This window comes from Eptatretus burgeri, chromosome 3 (genome assembly GCF_056783735.1).
Source record: "Eptatretus burgeri isolate ZD-2024b chromosome 3, Ebu_testis_v1, whole genome shotgun sequence".
Lineage (NCBI taxonomy): Eukaryota > Metazoa > Chordata > Myxini > Myxiniformes > Myxinidae > Eptatretus > Eptatretus burgeri.
In genome coordinates, this window is record NC_140963.1 from 29,000,615 (window position 1) to 29,023,426 (window position 22,812).

At 42.8% G+C, this 22,812-nt stretch overlaps 2 long non-coding RNA genes across 2 annotated transcripts; both read right to left on the reverse strand.

Annotated features, from left to right (window-relative positions):
- Positions 1-5,315: 5,315 nt before the first annotated feature.
- On the reverse strand, positions 5,316-22,364 carry LOC147029606 (uncharacterized). The gene is made up of 3 exons (XR_015055958.1): positions 20,376-22,364; positions 18,813-18,901; positions 5,316-6,383 (listed from the first exon to the last, which is right to left on the reverse strand). It is a non-coding gene; the product is annotated as an uncharacterized LOC147029606 (long non-coding RNA).
- On the reverse strand, positions 8,947-15,545 carry LOC147029607 (uncharacterized). Its single transcript, XR_015055959.1, has 2 exons — positions 15,187-15,545; positions 8,947-11,088 (listed from the first exon to the last, which is right to left on the reverse strand). It is a non-coding gene; the product is annotated as an uncharacterized LOC147029607 (long non-coding RNA).
- Positions 22,365-22,812: the final 448 nt, after the last annotated feature.

A 22,812-nucleotide genomic window follows, 5' to 3' on the forward strand; every position in this document is an offset into this window, starting at 1 on the left:
TTTCTCTGTGGTGTGTCTGAGGCCTTTTGGTTTATATAAAGACCTTCCTTGTGTACAAAGCATGGGACATGTCGTAGTTATCTAATAATTGTGTATCTGCTTCTTGTGTTATACCTCCAACTGTTGTTCCAACACACTTTGCAAATCAACTTGCTATCTCTAAATGAGTCTAGTTGTCATGATGGCGAGATGCGTTGGCTATTGATCGTCCATTAAAGTACAGAAAATTGGGTTTGGGGCAATTAGTGTCTGGCACAAAATGCACCTCGTGTCAGGTGTAGCAAAACCACTCAAGCTGCTAATTCAGTTCTGGATTTGAGGGTTGTACCAGCACATCGCTTAACTGGCTCAAACATTCCACTGAAGTACCGTAGCAGAGCACATAAGCTCGCAACCCTGCTTGGAGCATCCGAACTGGTGGACTGGTGTTTCTGCTTTAGGAGTGGTTTGATAGGATTCAGACCAGGAAACTGGCCCGTGCTGACAAGAGAAAGAGACGCATGGCCACATGCACAACGATTCTTCCATGATGGACTAAACTGATGCAGTTCCATTCAGTGCATCAACATGTTCAAGAAATGTAGTCCTCCTTGGTGCTCCAGGACAGTAATATAATATAGGAAGCGAGGTACCCATGCTATGCATGGGAAGGAGCCCAAAAGCAAACACACACTGTGGAAACAGCGAATGCCAAACCATGAACCATTAAATTCCGCAATCATGTGACACCTTCAGTCGAATTTCCTTATTTTTTATATTATTTCCTTATTTTCCTTATTCTGTTATAATGCAGCATGTGCCATTGATGGTCTTGTGTGGCTCCGTGTTTCACAGGATCATGATGGGCACACTGAGTTTCAGCTTGAAGAGGTGTGGTGGCATTCCTCACAGCTCGAGAGAATTGAGCAGCTCAACAGGGTAAGTGACTGCCTCTTCGTCGCAGATGGCACTGCCCACAGACTTGTAGATCCTCTCATCACCGGGGAACTCTCCCATGAGCCAGTTGTTGAGCTGGTTAACATTGGTATACAGCGGAGAGAGAATTGCACGCTCAGCCAGCCACTCAGACCTGATTCCATTTGTGGTCAAGCAATGGTAGACTTCAGCCTTGAGCTCCTCCAGTGTGGAGACGACCTTGCCCAGTCCAGGAGGAATTGCGATCATGTCTGGTTCGGCCACAAATGGGATCTGTCCATTGCCAATTTCCAGGAGCAGCTTGGAGAAGTTGGTAGCCTCTTCATCGCCAGACAGGTGAGCTCGCATGTTGGTGGTAAGGTGCTTGACAGTCACATGGCGCCACGGGTGGGACATCTTCAGGATGACGTTGACAATGTTGGATCTGGTGCCTCTCTTGACCACTGGAAGGATCTGCCGGAAGTCTCCGCAGATCAGTGTGGGGATGCCTCCCATGGGTTGATGGACTCCTGTGATGTCCTGCAGTGTGCAGTCTACTGCTTCATAGGCTGTATTTGAACATCTTGGCAAAATCGTCATGACTGCAGAGGTTGAAGAAGGCAGTCAGCATTGTGGCTGGGAGTGGTCGCTGTGCTCTCTCGACGGCATTGTCCACATTGAAGTAGACTCGCTGGCCATTCTCGGGGTGCAGACTGGCTGATGCCTGCCTCCTCCATAGCAAGGTGGAGGTGCTGGTCATTTTCCAGGAGTCCCCTTGCGAGACAGACTTCACGGAAGGACAATTCCTGGCCATGCACGGTTCTCAGAGCAGTGGCAAGAGGGAAATGCTCGGAAATTGGGTGCTCCAGGATCCTCCAGAGTGCCTCGCTGCTGCCGATGTAGCGTGCATTCTGGAACTGAGCTACCTCATCCACTTGACGGTTTCTGGCCTCCTCATTAGCTCGCTGCAATTCAAGCACTATCTGATCGGTCCCCTTGGTGACATACTTTGTGATATCCTTGATGCCGTTAATGCTGGAGCAGATCTCAACGTTGATGTGGCAATTTAATTAGCGGAGGAGGAACGGGTTGGAGGGTACCTCCCACTGGTTGGTGACTACACATACCAACCGTTTTCTCTGCTGGCGCATCTTTATCTCACCAGTGTGACCACCATCTTCTGCCATGAGACGGCGATACTTGGGGTAGCTGTCATTTCCTTGCTTAGTGCTCTGCAGGAATGGCTTTGGGAAATCCTTTGAGCACTTGCGGTCCTTCATGCAAGGGCTGTTCTGGTTGCGGTTTCCGCATGGACCATGGATCATGTGTGCCATGACCATCTTGTGCAACTCTGGATCTTGCTCCTTGTCGGGAATCTCAGCACTGATGACCAGGTCAATGTCTTCGGGCTTGACCTTATCCTCTGGAGTGACCCACAGGAGGATGTGTGCATGAGGAAGACCACGCTTCTGGTACTCAATAGTGTACAGGAAGGCTATCATCTTCCCAAAAGCTCCCTTCTTTAGTCGCTCCATGAGCTTCTTGTTGTTTTGGCGAAAGACACGGGAAAATGATGTCTGGGCGATCGTGAGGCTCTTGTCCTGGCAGGCGGTTTTCCTGGACCTTGAACCATTTGGGATTCATGGTCATCATGATGATGAAGTCAGGCCTTCCCATGCAACGCACATATAATAGGCCATGGCATCACTCTGTTTCTCATCCATCCATCTCGGCCCATCCCGGTATGTTGCTGGAAGGTCCACCCTTTGTCCAACATTGCGAGGGCCACCATCGCTGACCACGAGGCTGTCACGGAGGTTGGCGTAGTTATCAGCAAGCAAGTTCTTTTGCTCCCGGCGGATAAAGCCCAGTCACTCTGTCTCGATCTTGCAGTAGACATCGACCAGAAACTGCTGAAAGAGTCGTCGCCTCTGCAGTGTGTGGTTGCCCTCTCTTACCAAGATGTGGTAGCTGTAGTACTGCAGCTGTGTGAGTTTTCGTCAATCCTGTCGAGTAGCAGTCCTGGCCACCAGATGGATGTTGTAGCCATCTGTTCCATATGGGAACACTATGGGATACTGGAGTGCATCATAAGATGCATGCAGCTCACTCATCCTTTTAGGTGCCCCATTGCGAAGTCTGAGGACAATGTCTCTGGGTTCCTTTGGCTCATTGTCCATTAGGATGGTGACTTCTGGTGCAGACTGGGCATTGTAGTGGTGTGTGTGCTCTCCTTGCGGTCACTTGATCTCTCTGATGATGATCTGGCGCTCTTCAGAGTTGCCTCCCTCGGCAAGTACATCTCTTGCAGTCTTGAGCTCACGGACCAGATGGTTATTCTCGTGAAACGACTTTGTGAGCATCTCAAGGATGTGTGGTTTGCGGCTGCTGTGGTTCCTGGCAGCCAGCTCCTTGGTGTGTGAGTCCAGGAAGTAGACCTGCAGGAACTTTGGCTGGCCCTCTTCAGGTGGGAGCAAGATGCCAATGCAGTGAAACATTTGACCTTGGATCCTGAAGCTCAGGTTCCAGCCCTGGACTTCAGCTTCCTTGTGCCCGAAGCTCGTCATTGCAAAGATTATACGTCCGAATCTTTTCAAGGAAGTGCTTGCTGAGGGGACCTTCGCCTGAGAGAAGTTCCTTCAGCAAGGGAGGAAGGGCAGGAGAGGGTTCAAGGACGACCTTGCCATCGCTGCAGCACACACCCTTGGTCTCTCCCTTGAACTTGTCAGCAGAGCAGTGGGTGCAGACTCGGTCCATTCGGCCGATATCTGCATGGGTTGTTGGGTCGGCCGGGTCATACGTGAATGTCACCCTGTTGGCATTGTTGTACTCTTGTGCTCGGGCCAATGCTCGTTGTTCTGCAGTGCGGTGACGCATTGCCTCAAGTCTTGCATCACACTCTTCCTCAGTCTCATTTTCTCGCCGCTATTGTTGCCGATGAACCTGTTCATTGAGCCTGTCTGATCGCTCCTCTTTAGTCTCATTTTGTCGCTGCTGCTGTTGCCGCTGTGCCTGTTCATTTAACCTGGCATCTTGCTCCTCTTCAGTCTGCTGTTGTCTCTTAGTGTGTTTTCGCTTCGCTGCAGCTGCCTTAGGACCAATGGATCTCTTCCTTTTTCGCGGTATCTAAAATCAGAAAGTCAAATTTTGATCAGAAACTTTGTAAACGTTCACTGGTCTGTCCATCCACTGGTCTGGCTTTGACTTAATTTGATCAGGTTGTGAATAAAAAAAAAGTCATGACGTGGAAAATCAATCAATTGCGGCAGAAAAATTGAAACGGCAAAAAAAAAAATCGACGAATCTTTTTTCGGTTTTTTCAACATCTAAGGTGTGCTGTAGTACCTCTGAGTCGTGCTGATTCCGAATATGCCTTTAGTTTTGCTCTGGGATGCGTAGTTCTCGAGTTATAAGAGGACAAACAAACATACATGACTACTTTATATATTTTATATGTGTGTATATACTTTTTTTTTTTTTATATGTGTATATATATATATAAATAATATATATATTTTTTTATATATATATAAAAATATAATTTTTATATGTGTGTATATACTATATATACATATATATATATATATATATATATATATATATATATATATATTCATATACATATACATTTTCACTTTTTTTTTTTAAATAAGAAGAATTCACTTCAAACCCAAAGTAAAAAAAACTAGATTTACTCTTAATTTGAGCAAAAAAGCAAGAGCAGACCTGGTCTCAGGCAACGTTTCACCGGCTTCACAGCAGCTTCATCAGGCACAATAGATCCTGAGCCTCAGCACGTGCCTGGTTTCTATTTCGATACAACCGCTCATTTCCGGTCATATGCTGGTCTATTAAGTATGTTTTCAAAAAGGATGCAAATAATTTCCACAACATTGAGCATTGTTATTTGGAGATATATAGCACATATGATCACAGTCTTCCTTGAATAAAAAAGGATGAACATTTACCTCGTTTCACAGGTACGGTGTTGCACAATAGAGCAAGAAGTTAAACTTCCAAAGAGGACATTAAACTGGCTGTACTGTCTCCTAGTATTTGACGAGTCGACAAAATCCCATGGTACCCTGGCCAAATTCCAAATGTCGACAGTGGCAACCACTTGGAAGGCAAAGATAAACCACCCAGTGTATTCCTTGCCATGAAAGTGCTTCAGCAGCATCAAGTGTATTTGACTTTGACCATGATTGGTTTCAGGTGCTCAGAAGACTTATCTTTTCAGGGATAGTGTTTTAAGAGTGTAAGACTGGCTCAATTAGAAGTCTGTAAAAGAGACAACGGATTATTTTATGTATGCTGCTGTGCAAAAGTCTTAGACATTTTGCATTTTTCTCCTTTGATGCATGAGGAAACTAAAACTCTGTGTTCAATGCAAAGACACCTTTCCGAAAATGAAAATGTATTCACATAACCAAATTTATACACAATATTACTTGATATGAACTAATACGAGTGTATCCACCCTTTTCCTTCAAAACCATTGAAATTCTTCGAGAGACACTTTCAAATAATTTTGTTGTAAACTTTTATGGAATGGTGCTCCCCACTTCTTCCAAAACCATCCAAAGTTCATCAAAATTGTTGGGATTCTTTTTGAATTTTTGTTTGTCCAAATAGTCTAATACAGCTTCAATTATATTGATATCTGGGCTTTGAGGGGCCCATTCCATATGTTGAAGGACTCCAGATTCCTCTATTTTGCAAATAAGTTTTAATTTTTTTTGCTGAGTGTTTTGGATAATAATGCTGTTATAAGATGAAGTTTGAACCAATAAGTCTTCCACCACTGGGGATAGCATGGTGGATTTAAATTTGTTTGTACCTTGCTGCAGTCAATATACAATTAATTTTCCAACACCACTTGAGAATATCGTAATATAAGAGGCTCAGCTAAAATAGACACTCTGCACCAGAGGTCTAAAGACCTCTGTGAATGACCGAAATGATGTTTGAATTGACACTATCCTGTGTTTAGTGCGAGTTACAATCCCCCAAGGATCGCTCAATATAAACTAAATTTGGTGGTTGCTTACACGTGAAATGCGGGAAGACAGGAAAACGTTTCTTTACAATAAAGGGTTTATTAATATGTATGTGGGGATAAAGATGGACAGGATGATAAATAAATAAATGGAACAGATCTGGTGATTGACAGACACAGATAGGAATGAAAGGAGATGCACACTCACTTATGTACAAGCAAAACTATATCCCAACTAAAGCGCCAAACTACCGGAGTCAAACCAGATACGAAGGTTGCAGATGAGGACTTGTGCAGGTATGAGCTGGTCGTGGGTCAGGATGACCGCGGTCATGCAGGTTGGTGTGGCACAGGGCTGGAGGTGTATCACGGGGCGGGAGAGGAAAGGATGGCACGATGTTAGGGAGATGGCATCTGTATCTCATGGTGATTCTTCCCTCAAGAGTGATGAAGAAGAGGGAGCGAAGATGTTTTCTGCACAAAATATCATCTGCAAATCATGCGCGCATGTGTGAACGTGGCTTCTATCTCCCTTAGGATGCAAATAATTTCACTCAATGTTTTTCCTGCTTTATGCAGAAATGCAATTTATGACGATCTATTGATATTTTAGCAATTTTTGATGCATGCTTACAGTTACTCTTGATAGTTATGTATTCAGCAGTAAAAAAAGTAGGAATTGAGCTTTATGGATATACAGAGATGAACACCTGATGTTGACGAGAACGGCACTCGGTAGAATGCATAATCTCACCTCGTGTACTCATTCTGAACAAAAATACCATCGTTAACTGAACACGCTACTATTATGGCCCACTGCTATTATGGCCCACTGCTATTATGGCCCATATACCTGTTTCATCCATGCTCGCGATTATGTCATATGCATTGCCATTACCCATAGCTTTATTGATCGACTGATTAATTATGATATTGAAGGAACACTTTTGTGTACATTAGGCTCAAAAAAAGTTAATGTAATTTTGTGCACAATGAAGGTGAATATGAAAAGAAAATTCAAACTATACTCCCAATGGCTAGTCGATCATGTTGATGAAGTTTTGCATCGATCTGTTAAGTGGTTCTGGAGAAGGCTTTTTTTTTACATTTCTATTTTCAATCCAATATGGCCACCAGACTACGTGACCGATTATGTCATCAATTTAATTATTCACTCGCATCAGGTCAAAGATCAGATATATGAAGTTTCAGATTTTTCAGGGATAAGGATTTCAATTCAACTAATTATGGCTGGAATACCACTTCACCAATGATGTCATCGTTATCACCCGATATACCTCATGGGGAGTTGATGACACGTGCCAAGTTTAAATTTTTTTTCATTTAACGGTTTCGGAGAAAAAGATGTCCAATTTTTTTTCTTAAACCCAAAATGGCTGACATGTGACTAATGACAGGAGCGATATCAATAAAATATTCTCCATGGGGAGTCCCTCCTATGTTTAAAGTTTCGCATCGATCGAACAAGCGGTTGCAGAGAAAAGAATTTCAAAAGCAAAAATATAAAGATGCAGACACACACACACACACACACACACACACACACACACACACACACACACACACACACACACACACACACACACACACACACACACACACACACACACACACACACACAGATTTCTCTAGCCTTGCATCCCCTTTGAGGTGAGACTGAATAATGAGGAACATCTGATCATGAGTCATCACATAGTTGATTGGTAAATGTAATGGATTAGCTACGAAAACACCTCCTCTTTGCTGTCCGTGTATAGTTTACTTCGCGTTGTGATCACAAGTTTTAGAAGATTATGACCCATGTGAATTAATGATTGCTAAATAACAAGCTTCGTGTATTCTCACCCAAACTAAGCTGTATTAATAAAAGTCAAAGTTGTTATAATAGTAGAAAACACAGGTGTCGGGTTTGATTAAATTGTTTATGCTCATATTACATCCATATGTATTGCAATTCCTCAATGTGTCTAAGACTTTTCCATAGCAGTGTGTCTATTACAGTGACAAAACAGGCTTCATGTGCTTTCTGAATGATGATGTGCTTTACCGTGTGACACCGCATGATTGCGCTGTGCTCAAAGGCACTTTTAGTCTTATCCGATTCCACCCCAAAAAAAATCAAACCTTTGATAACAGAGATAAGTACGCTCACATTGAGCAACACATAACATCAGCCCAATGGGATAGTCCCAAGCTGTAAAAGCACAACCGAAAGTGTATTTTGCTTTGTTATCCAATTTTATATGTTGAATGAAACCCGGTATTATTGACGTTGTGAGCTTATAATGAATGAGTAACCACAACAATATAACAACTATAATTCAGTGCAACCCGAGAATATTTTGGCAAAAGATTGTTAAGCATCAGTTTCGATCTGCACGAGATAGTGCAGTACAAGTTTGACTTACAAGGCAAAGACACATCCAGGTGTGATGACATATATGTCTTGGGGGTACGACGTGAACACACTCAACAACCATGAACTTTTGATGCAACGTACTGAGGACTCAAGAAAAGTCTGATTGCCCAGCATGCACGTGATCTATTCCCCATACTTATGCCTTCCCCAGAGATCACACCGAATTACTGGAATGATTCACACGGATATTGTGTTTTATCTATCTTAAAGCATGCCTCAACTGAAACTTCGATGCCTTCATGAAGAGTAACTAATAGCTTCCATGTATGGGTTAACCGGCAATGTGCATCCTGGAGCATTGGTGTCGTACTCCTCCACCAAGGATAGCAAGTTGAATGACACGGCTACAATTGGAAGCAGAGAACAAGCAGCTGTGACTTATTTTGTTCATGGATAGTACAGTAATGTGATTTCGATAAATTTATCAAATAGAACCATATAGTCATCTCTCAGTTCGGCAGCTACATTTCAAATGGAGAAGGTCTTCAACAATTTGATGGTGCATGTAATTATATTGGTTGCAGAATGGCCAATTTTTTTCAGCTCACCAAAATGAATACAACTATATATGTATGTACATATGTATGTATATAAATATATATATATATATATATATATATATATATATATATATATATATATATATACATATATATATATATATATATGGATATATAAACTTCATATGTTCACAATATTTTTTGTAACTTTTAAAGGGAGGCTATATTGTCTCAGCGCCGGCAAATGGCAATGTCGTAAGGATGACAGCTTCCTCACACGGAGAAAGCCATCAAAAGGTAGGTTGAAGTCCTTATGCTTTCCTTTCAGAAAACAAATACTTCCCTTCCAGAAAATGGAGCAAATAGAGGCCGGCCTGGCTGCTAGAAGGCAGTTTAATCATGTGCAGGTCCCGTCTGCGCCTTTGATATCCCGTCGCAGCATCTTCCAGCCAACGAGCGGTGAGTGCGAGACTGGATCAGAGGATTTCTGCACACACGATATGCACGCGAGTCACGTCGCTGCTCTGTGGCCTTCCAGCTGAACCAGCTGCACTCTCTGCTTAGTGGCTTCAAGCAAGAAAACTGTTGCCATCATCAGACCACCAGCTGCAGGATGGGCTTCCCTTCTGCTCGAAGCAGTATGTTTGGACATACAGGTAATCTTTTGCTCGGGTGTCCAGGAAAGATTGCAAAGCTTTGTCCTACCCAGTTCGTCTGCATATAAATGAGAAATTTCAAAGATTGCTTTGATCAGTCTTGTAAATGACCACGATCACCACAAAAAGGGGGCTTTCTTTACAACAGGCCCTCAGCCGCACACTATAAGCAGAGGTCAAAGCTTGTCTTCGCACCTGCTGGAACAAACGTTGATTTGACAAGCACCGTTGACCATGAATGCACGGCATGAAAGGAAAAGCCTTCTCTTTTGCATTTTTCATGCCACCCCCGTGGCCCCTCGGTCCGATTTTTTTTTCAACCTAGTGGGTGCGTCGACTGGCTTCAATCAGGCCTGTTGCGCCTCGTCGCCGATGGGAGTAAGTGGAGGGCAAGTCAGCTTTTGGCAGCGCGCTGCTGCGGCTGGGGCTAAGGGCAGAGCCTGGGCCATGTCTGTATGGGACAAGTCAGCTGCTTGGGAAATGGGCTTGAAGGGTCCTGGTGCTGCTTTGTGAAGCCTGCTTCGTACATGAAAGGCTTTCACGTATACAGCAATCGCGACATGGCTTCTCTCCAAAAGCGAACCAGTGGCACTGCCAACTCGTGCTGCAAGACAAGCTACTCACAGATAATGAAATAACTTGCATCGAGCAAGGAAAGAATTGGCTCGACCAACTGAGCAATTTGTTGCAATCAAAATCTACCTTATAAAAATGCTTCCGCCACATGATCTATTGCAGAATCGGAAATTCAAGGTGAGGGCATTAAGAACATTTATATAACACATGTATGACATAATAATAGTGTGTTTGATTTTGAAGGCGGAGGAACCTTGTTCTACCATATGGGACAGAATTTTATTTGGCTTTAAAGAACTTCACCTTGAGGCATAATATATGTGGATTTGTTCTTTGTACAACACATGTACCTCCTGTAAAATTATGTATTAGAGGGATTTCCAGAATAGCATTTGAATCTTAAAACCGGTTAACATCACAATTATGGGCTTTCAGGAGCACTGAAAGTGCTCTCGAAATGTAAACTATGCAATGTGGTGGATCTGATAATGAAAAAAAAAAATACTCAAACACAATTTTCTAATTTTCCAAAACCTATTTAAAGCTTTTCAAATTGGGAATGCACAAAATAACCTCCTTATACTATTTCAGTCACTCATCAATTGAGCGAAGACAAATCAGAGCATTAACACCATTCTAGACTACATGGGTCAATCGAAAAGTTAATTCACCCCAATTACATAATTAACATAGTATATAAGCTTATATGACAAACTATATTCACATCACATTATTCGATATAATCTCCATCCTCCTCAATACATTTTATCCTCGGGTAAACCATCCTTATGATCCCAGCACAGAGGCCTTCCTTCTGAAGTGTTCTTAGCCCAGCGGACATACCTGAGTTCACCGACTCGGGGAATGCAAAACATTTCCCCCAAAGCTTGGTGGATCTTTATTTTTCCTTTGAAAATGTTTTGATGGATTCCATGTGCATTTTTATTCTCCATCGCCATTAATTTCAGAAGACTTTGGATGTCGTCTTCCCTGAAGCTTACTGCCACAGGCATATCCTTCAAACTGGATGACATTAGATGAATATAATAAAGAAAAACAGAAGGAAAGAAACTTGATATTTAGCAGACATATCAAAAATAATGGTATGGTGTGCAGGTAACTTTTCAATTGGCAAGATATTTTACAGAAAGGGTCACAAGGAAGGTGATGCAACTGATGGGGATGCGCCGTGTTCCCTCCGCCACCGAAGGTGAAGGAAGTTATGTTTTCACCCCTCTCTGTCAATTTCTTTGTGACTTGCAAAATCGAAGATTTTTCAATTATATTGTTTAGTCGATTTTGTTACTTTGTTATTTAGTCTGTCTGTCTGACTTAGTGTCTGTCTATCTGTTTGTCGCATACAGGTCAAAATTTTAAACTGATCTTCACCAAACTTCACCACATTGTAGAGTTTGTCATAAGGAAGAAGCCTATTGTTTTTGAGGTCAAAAGGTCAACATCGGCCAAAGGTCAACAACTTAGGTGAGATTTCTAAAATCCTCAATTTTCATCTGATTGACTTGAAATTTGAAGATAATTTATAGTTCAGGTCACTGAATTCAACGAGCCAATTATTTTTGAGGTCAGCACAGACCAAAAGGTCAACATAGGCCGAATTTCTAAAATAGTCAATTTTCATCCGATTGACATGAAGTTTGAAGAGGATTTATATTTCCGGTCACTGATTTAAACCAGCCAATTATTTTTGAGGTCAACATGGAACAAAAAGGTCAACACAGTGCCAAGGTCAACAACCTAGGTGGTATTTCTAAAATTCTAAATTTTCATCCGATTGACTTGAAATTGGAAGAGGATTTATATTTTAGGTCACTGAATTCAATCACCAATTATTTTTGAGGTCAAGATGGACCAAAAGGTCAACATTGGCCAAAGGTCAACAACTTAGGTGAGATTTCTAAAATCCTCAATTTTCATCTGATTGACTTGAAATTTGAAGATAATTTATAGTTCAGGTCACTGAATTCAACGAGCCAATTATTTTTGAGGTCAGCACAGACCAAAAGGTCAACATAGGCCGAATTTCTAAAATAGTCAATTTTCATCCGATTGACATGAAGTTTGAAGAGGATTTATATTTCCGGTCACTGATTTAAACCAGCCAATTATTTTTGAGGTCAACATGGAACAAAAAGGTCAACACAGTGCCAAGGTCAACAACCTAGGTGGTATTTCCAAAATTCTAAATTTTCATCCGATTGACTTGAAATTGGAAGAGGATTTATATTTTAGGTCACTGAATTCAATCACCAATTATTTTTGAGGTCAAGATGGACCAAAAGGTCAACATTGGCCAAAGGTCAACAACTTAGGTGAGATTTCTAAAATCCTCAATTTTCATCTGATTGACTTGAAATTTGAAGACGGACTTTCATATCAGGTCACTGAATTCACCCACCAATTATTTTGAGGTCTACACAGGCCAAAAGGTCAACATAGGCCAATTTTCTAAAATCATAAATTTTCATCCGATTGACTTGAAATTTGAAGAGGATTTATATTTCAGGTCACGGAATAAAACTAGCCAACAATTTTTGAGGTCAATATAAACCAAAAGCAACATAGTCTCAAGGTCAACAACTGAGGTATAATTTCTAAAATCCTCAATTTTCATCCGATTGACTTGAAATTTGAAGAGGATTTATATTTCACGTCAATGAATTCAACCACCCATTATTTTGGAGGCTCACATCAGCCAAAAGGTCAACATAGGCTACATTTCTAAAATTGTCAATTTTCATCCGATTGACTTGAAATTTGAAGAGGACTTGCATATTTGGTCATTGAATTCAACCACCAATTATTTTTGAGGTCCAATTTGTTTTATGGGTTTTGCAAGTATCGTGCTCTGCATGATGCCGTCTTCTTGTTTGTCTGTTTGTTTGTTTATCACTTACAGGTCACAATTTTAAACTGATCTTCATGAAACTTCACCACATTGTAGAGTTTGTCATAAGGAAGAAGGATTTTGTTTTTGAAGTCAAAAGGTCAACATAGGCAAAAGGTCAACAACTTCAGTGAGATTTCTAAAATCCTCAATTTTCATCTGATTGATTTGAAATTTGAAGAGGATTTATATTTCAGGTCACTGAATGCAACCACCAATTATTTGAGGTCAACATCAACCAAAAGGTCAACAGAGGGCCAAGGTCAACAACTAAAGTGAGATTACTAAAATCCTCAATTTTCATCCAATTGACTTGAAATTTGAAAAGGATTTATATTAACGTTCACTGAATTCAACGAGATAATTATTTTTTGAGGTCAACATCGGCCCAAGGTCAACAACTAAAGTGGTATTTCTAAAATCCTCAATTTTCATGCCATTGACTTAAAATTTGAAGAGGATTTTCATGTCGTGTCATTGAATTCAATCACCAATCATTTTTGAGGTCAAATTTGCTTTATGGATTTTGCAAGTATCATGCTTTGCATGACGTCTTCTGCTTGTTTGTTTGTCTATCTGTCTATCTGTGTGCAGGATATCTCAAAAAGTCGTAGTCAGATCCAGATGAAATTTGGTGCGCAGGTTGGGTGCGTGACAAGGACGAACTGATTAGATGTTGGTGAAGATCCGGATCCAACTATGACAATTTTTTTTAATGATTCTTCACCAATGAGAAATTGGGCCAAAAATTATATATAGCACAATATCTCAAAAAGTTATCCTGGACCCATCTTATGCACCCTGGGGTTCAGACCACAATGTCCCCGAAGAACCCAAAGACCTGTATGACCCCAAAAACTCTTAAGACCATGAAGACCCCAAAGACCCTTGAGATTCCTCAGACTTTTTAAGACCCCAAAGACCCCATAGACCCTTTAAGACTTGTAAGAGCTTGACGGACCTTTACGACTTCGAAGACCCTGAAGACCCACAAGACCCTTAAGATTCCTAAGGCCATTGAGACCCTTAAGACTCCATCAGGCCGTAAAGCCGTGTGACTATATGTCAATTAATTACGTACTATTTGAATGTCATTTTCACCCTGACTTCACATAGTCTATTAATTACATTCTATTGGAATGTACCTTTTAAACTTTTCGACAATTTAGACTGTTGAGACCCCTTCGACCTTTGAAGACCCCCAAGACGTTTAAGACCCCAAGACCCTGAAGACCTCTAAGACCCATAAGATCCCAAAAACTTAAGTTCCCCAATACATTTTAAGACCCCAGAGACCCTTAAAACTCCCAAAGACCCTTTAAGATGCTTAAGACTTTTAAAACCCAGAAGACTCCCAATGCACTTAAGACACCCAAGACCCTTTCAGACCCATAAGACTCCAAAGACCATTTAAGACCTCAAAGACTTCAAAGACCATTAAGACCACTCAGATTTTTAAGACCCTTTTGACCTCAAAGACAAGTAACACCCTTTAAACCCTGAAGACCTTGAAGCCCATGAAGATCCAAAAGACCCTTAAGAACCCAAAGACCAGCAAGACCATTAGACCTTGAAGACCCTTAAGACCCCGAAGACCTTGAAGACCTCGAAGACCCTTAAGAACCTTGAAGACCCCTTAAGACCCTTTCAACACTTTAGATCCCTTCACTCTTTCGACCTTTTATACCCTTTAGACGGCTCGAACTTTCAGATCTTTACACCCCTTAAGTCTCTTTGGATCCCGTCGACCTTAACACCATTTAGACTGCTTAAACCCTTCAGACAAATTATACAGCTTGGACCCTTGACCTTTTAGTGCTTTAGACCACTTAGACCTTTTTGGACCTGTTTTGCATGTTTGAGAGATTAGACCCTTTCGACACTTTAGACACTAACGACTATTGGAATGTACTAATGTCCTATTAGAATGTACAATTAGACACTAACGACATAAAAGTACAAAGAAATACTTTTTCAAAATTACAAAGCATGAAATTTCAATGAGAGATTTGGCATTCTTTTTCTTTCACCAATTCAAGAAACTGCGGCTCAAAATTTGAACACAACGCACATCTAAGTTCTGCTTCCAGATTCATATCAACAAGGAAAAATCGTTTCCTCTACTTTATCTGTGTCACAGAAGAAAACATTGACTCGCACGGCCACGTAGACCCATTGGGAACAATTTGGCAACGACGCCTTTCAGGGAAGGATACTGTTCATCTTCCAAGGGGGTTTGCCACATTTCAACCAGAGATTCATTGTGAATTTGCAGATGTAACTGCTGGCCCTGTAGAAACAGCATGTCAGTCTCGAAATCTCGTTTGCTCACACTAATTAAATTTACAACTTCTTCGGATGAGTTTTCAAAACTGAAACTAAACGGATCTTTCAAGGACTGAAATGTCAAGTTGAAGCTGTCAAAGTCAGTGAAGCTCTGTTCAAATTTTTGCATCAAATTCCTGAGCCAATCTACATATTGTTGCAGCTTTTCCAGTTCAAAATTGATCTCTTCCGTCTTTTCCAGACAGCTTTCTAGGTATGAAAAGTGGGTAAAAACCTGTTTCTGGACTTGTTCCAGCAGCAGATCGAGTTTTTATTTGAATTCTCGAATGATATGAGCTTGATAGCAAATGAGCTTTCCTTTTCCCTGCAGTTTCTTGTTCAGCTCATTCAAGTGATCCATTACTTCAGCCAAAAACCGCAAATCACATTGCTATCCTTCGCTCTCAATACCTGAAAACTTTTCAGCCTGCCCTTTTTCCACCAGAAACTCATTAATTTGCAGATACAATACAGTGAACCGCTCCAGAACCTTTCCACGACTCAGCCATCGAACATCCAGCTAAAAAAATAAAACACTTTTGATGATTATACGAATTGGCCACACAATTTTTTCGGAATGGCCACATATGGTCATTTTGGCCAATGGGTTGCCCACACATGATCTATGGTTTTCTTGCAAAAGACAGTGTACTTTTTTCAGCAAGTAATGTGAAAACTCGACCCACTCGGAGGGTGAGTACACTGCTATCTAATATATTGTTCAGGATCCGGGGTTCGAGGTTCGCCGAGAGGGGAAGCACTCGAGTTCCTCCCGAACGCCCAGTCCTAAGGCCACCGAGTACAGATAACTCCATGCTCCGGCTGGGTTGTTAAGCAATCACGAATGCCGATTGGTACTACCAATCTTGGCAGGGTTTCACTACTTCACGTGGTACCTCACCTATGGATGGCCACACCGCACCAAGAGTGGGTGGGAGGGGGAGGTCTCGTGCTCTCGATGCTAACTTGCGTGGAACTTATCATATCAGGTGCAGCCGAGTGGAGCTGCCAAGTATGCACCAGCTAACAAGAGCCAATCAGTGGGGTAAAATTCCCTTGTGAGCACTACGTGTGGACTATGCTCGACCAATGGGGAAAAGACGAAATGGGTACATCTTTACAAGCAAGTTTATTACAGCAGGTAAGCAAGAGAAATGCAAGTATTTCCAAAGAACAAGAGATATAGGGCAAACTATCCCAATATTATGCTTAGACAATCTTAATTTACTCTAAGACAGGCGCCATCAGAATCATACCCGAAGAAAGTTGAAATAGCAAGAAAGATGGGGGCAATATGAGGTGTGCAAACACTGCAATACCTGGCACGGCTGACGGGCCAATGTTTCAGTCGCTTAGGTGGGGGAAGAGGGAGAAAAACTAAGGGTATCTACGGTGCATGATTGAAGGAAGTGTGATGAGGTGCGGTTCCATGCAGTGAGGTGCAGTGACGTGTGAAGAGGAAAATGTAAAGGTGTGGGTCAGCTGGGTTTTGGAATAAATATGTGGGTTAAGCGGGTTTTGAAAATGAAGAAAGAATGTGCAAGAGGATAGACTTAACATGAGTGTGAGAAGTCTGCATGTATAATTGGTAACTAGGGAAACTGCACTCGGCCTGGCACCTGGCTCTCAGTGGACTCAGCTCTGCTTGAAAGTGCATTCATCTCCCAATGAGCCGGACAAAGAACCAAATGAGCCGTGAATGACCAGACGAAGAAGAAGGTGGGCCAGCCGACTGAGACGAGAGAGAGGGTGGGCCAGATGAGAGCGAGTCATCTTGCAGAACATGGTATATTTATAATCCTCCAGTGAGGGTGGAGTCTGGAAGGTGGAACATGCAGGCTGTGGGCATTTCTCAGCACCGACACTGGCGCATGGATGTCTACCACAAGGTGGAGCAATGGTTCCTGGGTCGGCGCCGGCTCGATGTTTCCCCTACCAGGGTTTAACCTCCCTGGCCCATTGTCCTCCCCTCCCACCCCCCACCATTGCACTCCAACACATTTCAGGTGTTGACCACCACGGCGTAGAGGAAATCAACTGGCGCTTCAGACCACCGGAGTGGATGTCCATAGCAGTTTGGGACCATGGGAACAGATCCCCCTGAAAAGTGGTGAGGTACTACCTCTGCCACTCTGGGGGGGTGGGGGGGAGGTGGGCTCCCAAAAATCCCTCTGGTACTCTCCCCTCCCTACACCAGGTCTGAAAGCGAATTGACAACATGGACCAAGATCAGCGCCACACCTACAATGCATCAATTTCATCAATGAGTGTTGGTCATCGATACTCGCAGCCCTCATGCCAGTGCATGGCTGGCAGGTTACCTCTGACATGCACTGCTGCGGGGACCGCATGGTCCGTTTCACTATCGAACAACGTGTTTGGTGGCTCATCTGCACCGGAATTCTCACTGGTTGTACGCCCATCGCTAGATAGCTCAAGGCGGCCACATCCTAAGCCAGGGGCTTTGAACCTTCAGACATTTACACCCCTTAAGCCCCTCGAGACCCCTTGGACCTTAATACCATTTTGATCCCTTACACAGACAGCTTGGACCCTTAACCATTTTGGGTTTTATAGCACTTGGACCTTTATAGACCATTTTTACATGCTTGCGAGATTAGACCCTTTCAACCCCGTCGACACAAACTACGAATGGAATGAACCCTTTAAACCATCTTGAACCTTTTCAGCGCAAACCACTCAAGCATCTATAGTCTTCCTGCAAAACACAGACTGTACTTTTTTTCAGCAAGTAATGCGAAAACTCAACCCACCCAGAGGGTGGGTACTCTGTTATCTGAGATACAAAGAAGAAAGTTTGTTTGTTTGTACTTCAGCTCGTATATAATGGAGTTCCCTTTCTGTTAAACACTAATCACACACTTCCGGTTTGATTAATTAATTACCTTCGCATTCTGCGAAAGGTTATGTTTTGGTCGGCGTGTATTTATTTATTTATTTATTTATTTGTAATCTTGTGATTCGTATAACTCAAAAAGTATTAAACCGAATTGCATGAAATTTGGTGGGATGATTGGTTATATTAGCCAGGAAGCATTCGATTAGATTTTGGGATCGTTCGGGTCAAAGGTCAAGGTCAAGGTCACAAAAAGGTCAAAATCGTCTTTTTACGATAACACGGTCAATTTTTATTCAATTTGCATGCAACTAACGCCAAAATGTTCAGAATTAAACGCCTCATCTTGTGATATGCAATATGACACAATGACGCCCATACTCTTGTCACCGGTTAGGGGTCAAAGGTCAGGGGGTCACGACCTTGAAAAATATGCGGTTTTTGTCATAACGCGGTCAATTATTGTCCGCTTTACATGAACCCAGCACCAAAATGTTCAGAATTTAATGCCCAATCTTGTGACACAATGACGTCATAACACATGTCACCGGTTGGGGTAAAATGTCAGGGGGGGTCACACCCTTGAAAAATATGCGGTTTTCGGCATAACTCAGTCAATTCTTATTCGATTTGCATGAAACCAGCACCAAACGAGATTACCTTCTCTTGTTGAAACGTTGTATTCACCGAGCTTGCGAGTGAAGACTCGCCAAAATGACGTGAGTTGATTGTTGTTTAGTCCGTAGCCCCTGGAAGTTGGGGGGGGGTCATGACATTATAGATACAGTATGTGGTTTGTGTCATAAGACCATTCATATGAAACCAGTTCCCCACACTCATACCCAGAACAAAAAAAGTAGTGGCGGCGAAGGTATGCGCTCTATGAGTGCCCGTTCTAGTTTATTTATTTATTTATTTATTTGAAATCTTGTGATTCGAATAACTCAAAAAGTATTAAACCTAATTGAATGAAATTTGGTGGGATGATTGGTTATTAGCCAGGAAGCATTCGATTAGATTTTGGGATCGTTCGGGTCAAAGGTCAAGGTCAAGGTCATGAAAAGGTCAAAATCGTCTTTTTACGATAACACGGTCAATTTTTATTCAATTTGCATGCAACTCACGCCAAAATGTTCAGAATTCAACGCCTCATCTTGTGATATGCAATATGACAATGACGCCCATACTCTTGTTTCGGGTTCGGGGTCAAAGGTCAGAGGGGTCACGACCTTGAAAAATATGCGGTTTTTGTCATAACGCGGTCAATTCTTGTCCGCTTTACATGAACCCAGCACCAAAATGTTCAGAATTTAATGCCCAATCTTGTGACACAATGACGTCATTACACATGTCACCGGTTGGGGTAAAATGTCGGGGGGGGGGGGGTCACGCCCTTGAAAAATATGCGGTTTTCGGCATAACTCAGTCAATTCTTATTTGATTTGCATGAAACCAGCATCAAACGAGATTACCTTCTCTTGTTTAAACGTTGTATTCACAGAACTTGCGAGTGAAGACTCGCCAAAACGACGTGAGTTGATTGTTGTTTAGTCCGTAGCCCCCGAAAGTCGGGGGGGGTCATGACATTATAGATATGTGGTTTGTGTCATAAGACCATTCATATGAAACCAGTTCCCCACACTCATACCAAGGACAAAAAAAGTAGTGGCGGCGAAGGTATGCGCTCTACGAGTGCCCGTTCTAGTTAAAAAAAAATTTTTTTAATCAAATCCCCATTTATTTTTATTATTATTCTTTCACACAACTTCCTTCATACAACTTCCAATGTTATGGGAAGCTGTTTCCACGAAAACTAACCAAACTCAAACAAGAGATCACAGTGATGTCTAAACACATTTTCACATTACCGATTCAAACTATTAGCACAATAACCCCTCTCTAACAAAATGGAATATATCTTCGAAGCACGAACCACAAAATCATCCTGAACAGAACAAATTCTCTCAAATCTAATGAGCTGAGATGAAAACACATTGCAGCCTATCTTAACTGGGACATTACGAGATGGTAAAATGTTGTTGCAGTCGTGTGAATGGACCCACAAGCATTCAGAGACATGTAGTAGTTCCGAGAATGTTATTTCTTTAATCTGTGTGTAGAATGGATTTCTGTCTGTTGTCTAGAGAGATGGGAGAAAAATGTATTGTGCGGCATTAGCTAAGTCTTTCCCCTTCATCTAACTTACGACCATGCTCCATCCACCTTCGCATCTTGTATTGTATCCAGTATTCCACAACCGCGTTGCACTGCGCTCCTTGCCCCGAACCTCGAATTCTCCATAACGTCTTCTTTTCTTTTTTTTTTGTATACCTTGTCGAGGCTCGTGTGAGAGCGAACACACAACGCACAGCAAGAGGGGGGGGCATGAGACAATAGGGGCGGGAGTGGGAGGGACAAAACAATGGGGAACAGACACATTAGATCTGTGGAAGGGAGAGGGATGGGATAGGGAACATGGGGAAGAAAAGATGGACATTACAGGGACTTTCAGAAAGGAAAGCAGGGGAATTGAAGGAAGTGGGCTTGGGTGGATTATCGGGGGTAGAAAAGATTGAGGATTTGGATGGGGGATGACAAGAGGTGGTGGTGAAAAGCTGTTTTGAAAGCTTGGAGGGAAGAATGGGAAAGAATAGAGTGAGGGAGTATATTCCAAAGGTGCGAAAAAAGAGGAATGAAAGAGTGAAGATGAGCAGTGATTCGTGATTTTGATAGTTTTACCAGAAGGGGGTTGTTGGCAGACCTTGAGCGCCCTGTGGAAATATGGGAGTGGGGGGGGGGACAAATCGCAGAGAGAGAGCAGGGGGGGCAAGGCTGGAGAGGAGACTGTAGAAGACAGAAAGACCACCGACCAACCTGCGTTGATTGAGTGAGAGGCCCAAAGACTCGGCCTCATTGCGGGAGATGCCGATGATCCGAAATGCCCTGGTTTCGACAGCGTGAAGCCGAGAAAGGCGGGAGGCAGGAGCACCAGCCCAGAGGGGAGAGCAGTACTCCATCAGGCTATGGACAAAAGCTTTGTCAGTGGTCAGGAGCTCAAGAGGGCCGAGGAAGGACTTTGCATGATGGAGGATTCCCAGTCGGCAACTGGCTTTGGAGGCGAAGTTGGAAATGTGACTTTCCCAGGAAAGGTCATGGCAGATAGGGAGACCCAGAAGCTTGAAAGAAAGGACTTCTTCCAGAGGATTGTTGAGAAAGTGGACGGGGGGCGGGGGGTTCTAAACAGTCCTTTCGAAGAGACATAGTGATAGTGTGAGATTTGTCTGGATTGAAAGACATGTTCCACTTGTTGGCCCAGTTTGTGATTTTATCCAGATCTGCAGTGAGCGAAGAAGCTGCTCCTTGCCGGTCTGAGGGATGACCGATGGTACGGTTGAGGGTGGAGTCATCAGCAAAGAGATAAAGAGGATTTTCCAGAGAGTCGGAGTGATCATTGATGAAAACCAGAAAAATAACAGGGCCCAGAACGCTACCTTGAGGAACTCCAGCCTGGACAGGAAGAGGGGATGAAAGAACTCCATTTAGGGCCACACGTTGACTGCGACAGGAGAGGAAATCTGTGAGCCATGAGTGGAGATGGCCTTGGATACCATGGGAAGAGAGTTTGGTGAGTAGGGCAGGGTGCCAGACTGTGTCAAAAGCACGTGATATGTCCAGGGATACGGCTCGGATTTCCTGTCTGGCATTGAGGACCTCCATCCATTGATGGGAGAGCAGAAGCAGCATATCCAGGGTAGAGTGACTTGGTCTGAAACCAAATTGATGATCAGAAATCAAGCCATTGGAGAGGAGGAATGATTTCATGTCTGAAGCGATAATGGATTCCATAACCTTGCTGATGATTGGGAGAAGGCTGATTGGTCTGTTGTTTCAGGGATCTGTTTTTGCACCTTTTTTATGCAGGGCAGTGATGTTAGCAGATTTCCAAGCAGATGGCCTTGAGCAAATGAGAGGGTGAATAGAACAGAGAGAGGGTGAGAAAGAGCAGAAGAACAGGCTTTGAGGACACGTGGGCTGATGCCGTCTGGACCGGTTGCAGAATCTGAGTCAAGGCTTGAAAGCAAGCTCTCCACCTTGTCAGGAGAAAAGGATACAGAGTCCAGGGACAGAGTTGGGAGCGACTGGGTAAAGTGGGTAGAGATAGTGATGGGTTTAGGACACAAGATTTAGCTGCAAACACCGAGTTTAGACATTCAGCTTTTTCACGTGCGGTATCAGCAGTGCAGCCATTTGAGTTAAGGGAGGGGATGGAGGGGGAACATCCACCAGAAACCGATTTGATTAGACGCCACCAGGATTTTGAGGAGGGAGAGAGGTTTGAGAGTTCAGACTTGAGATGAGAAAGATGTTGTTTTCTGGCTCTCCTGAGGGTAGATACACACTTGTTTCGAGCTTTATGGAAGGAACTGAGATTACCCTCAGTTGGGTTTGCTTTCCATGATGCAAAGGGAAGTTGTTTCAGGACAACTGCCTCACCACAAGCTTCAGTGAACCAAGGGCAGAAGGAAGGGTGGGACAACTGAAGATGAGAGGGGATAAATCTGTGCATGAGGGAGAGAAAGTTTCTTTGAAAAAATTTCCACGATGAGTTGATGTTGGAGAAAGTAGTGATCGGAGATCAGTCTATAAGTTTGATGGCTGC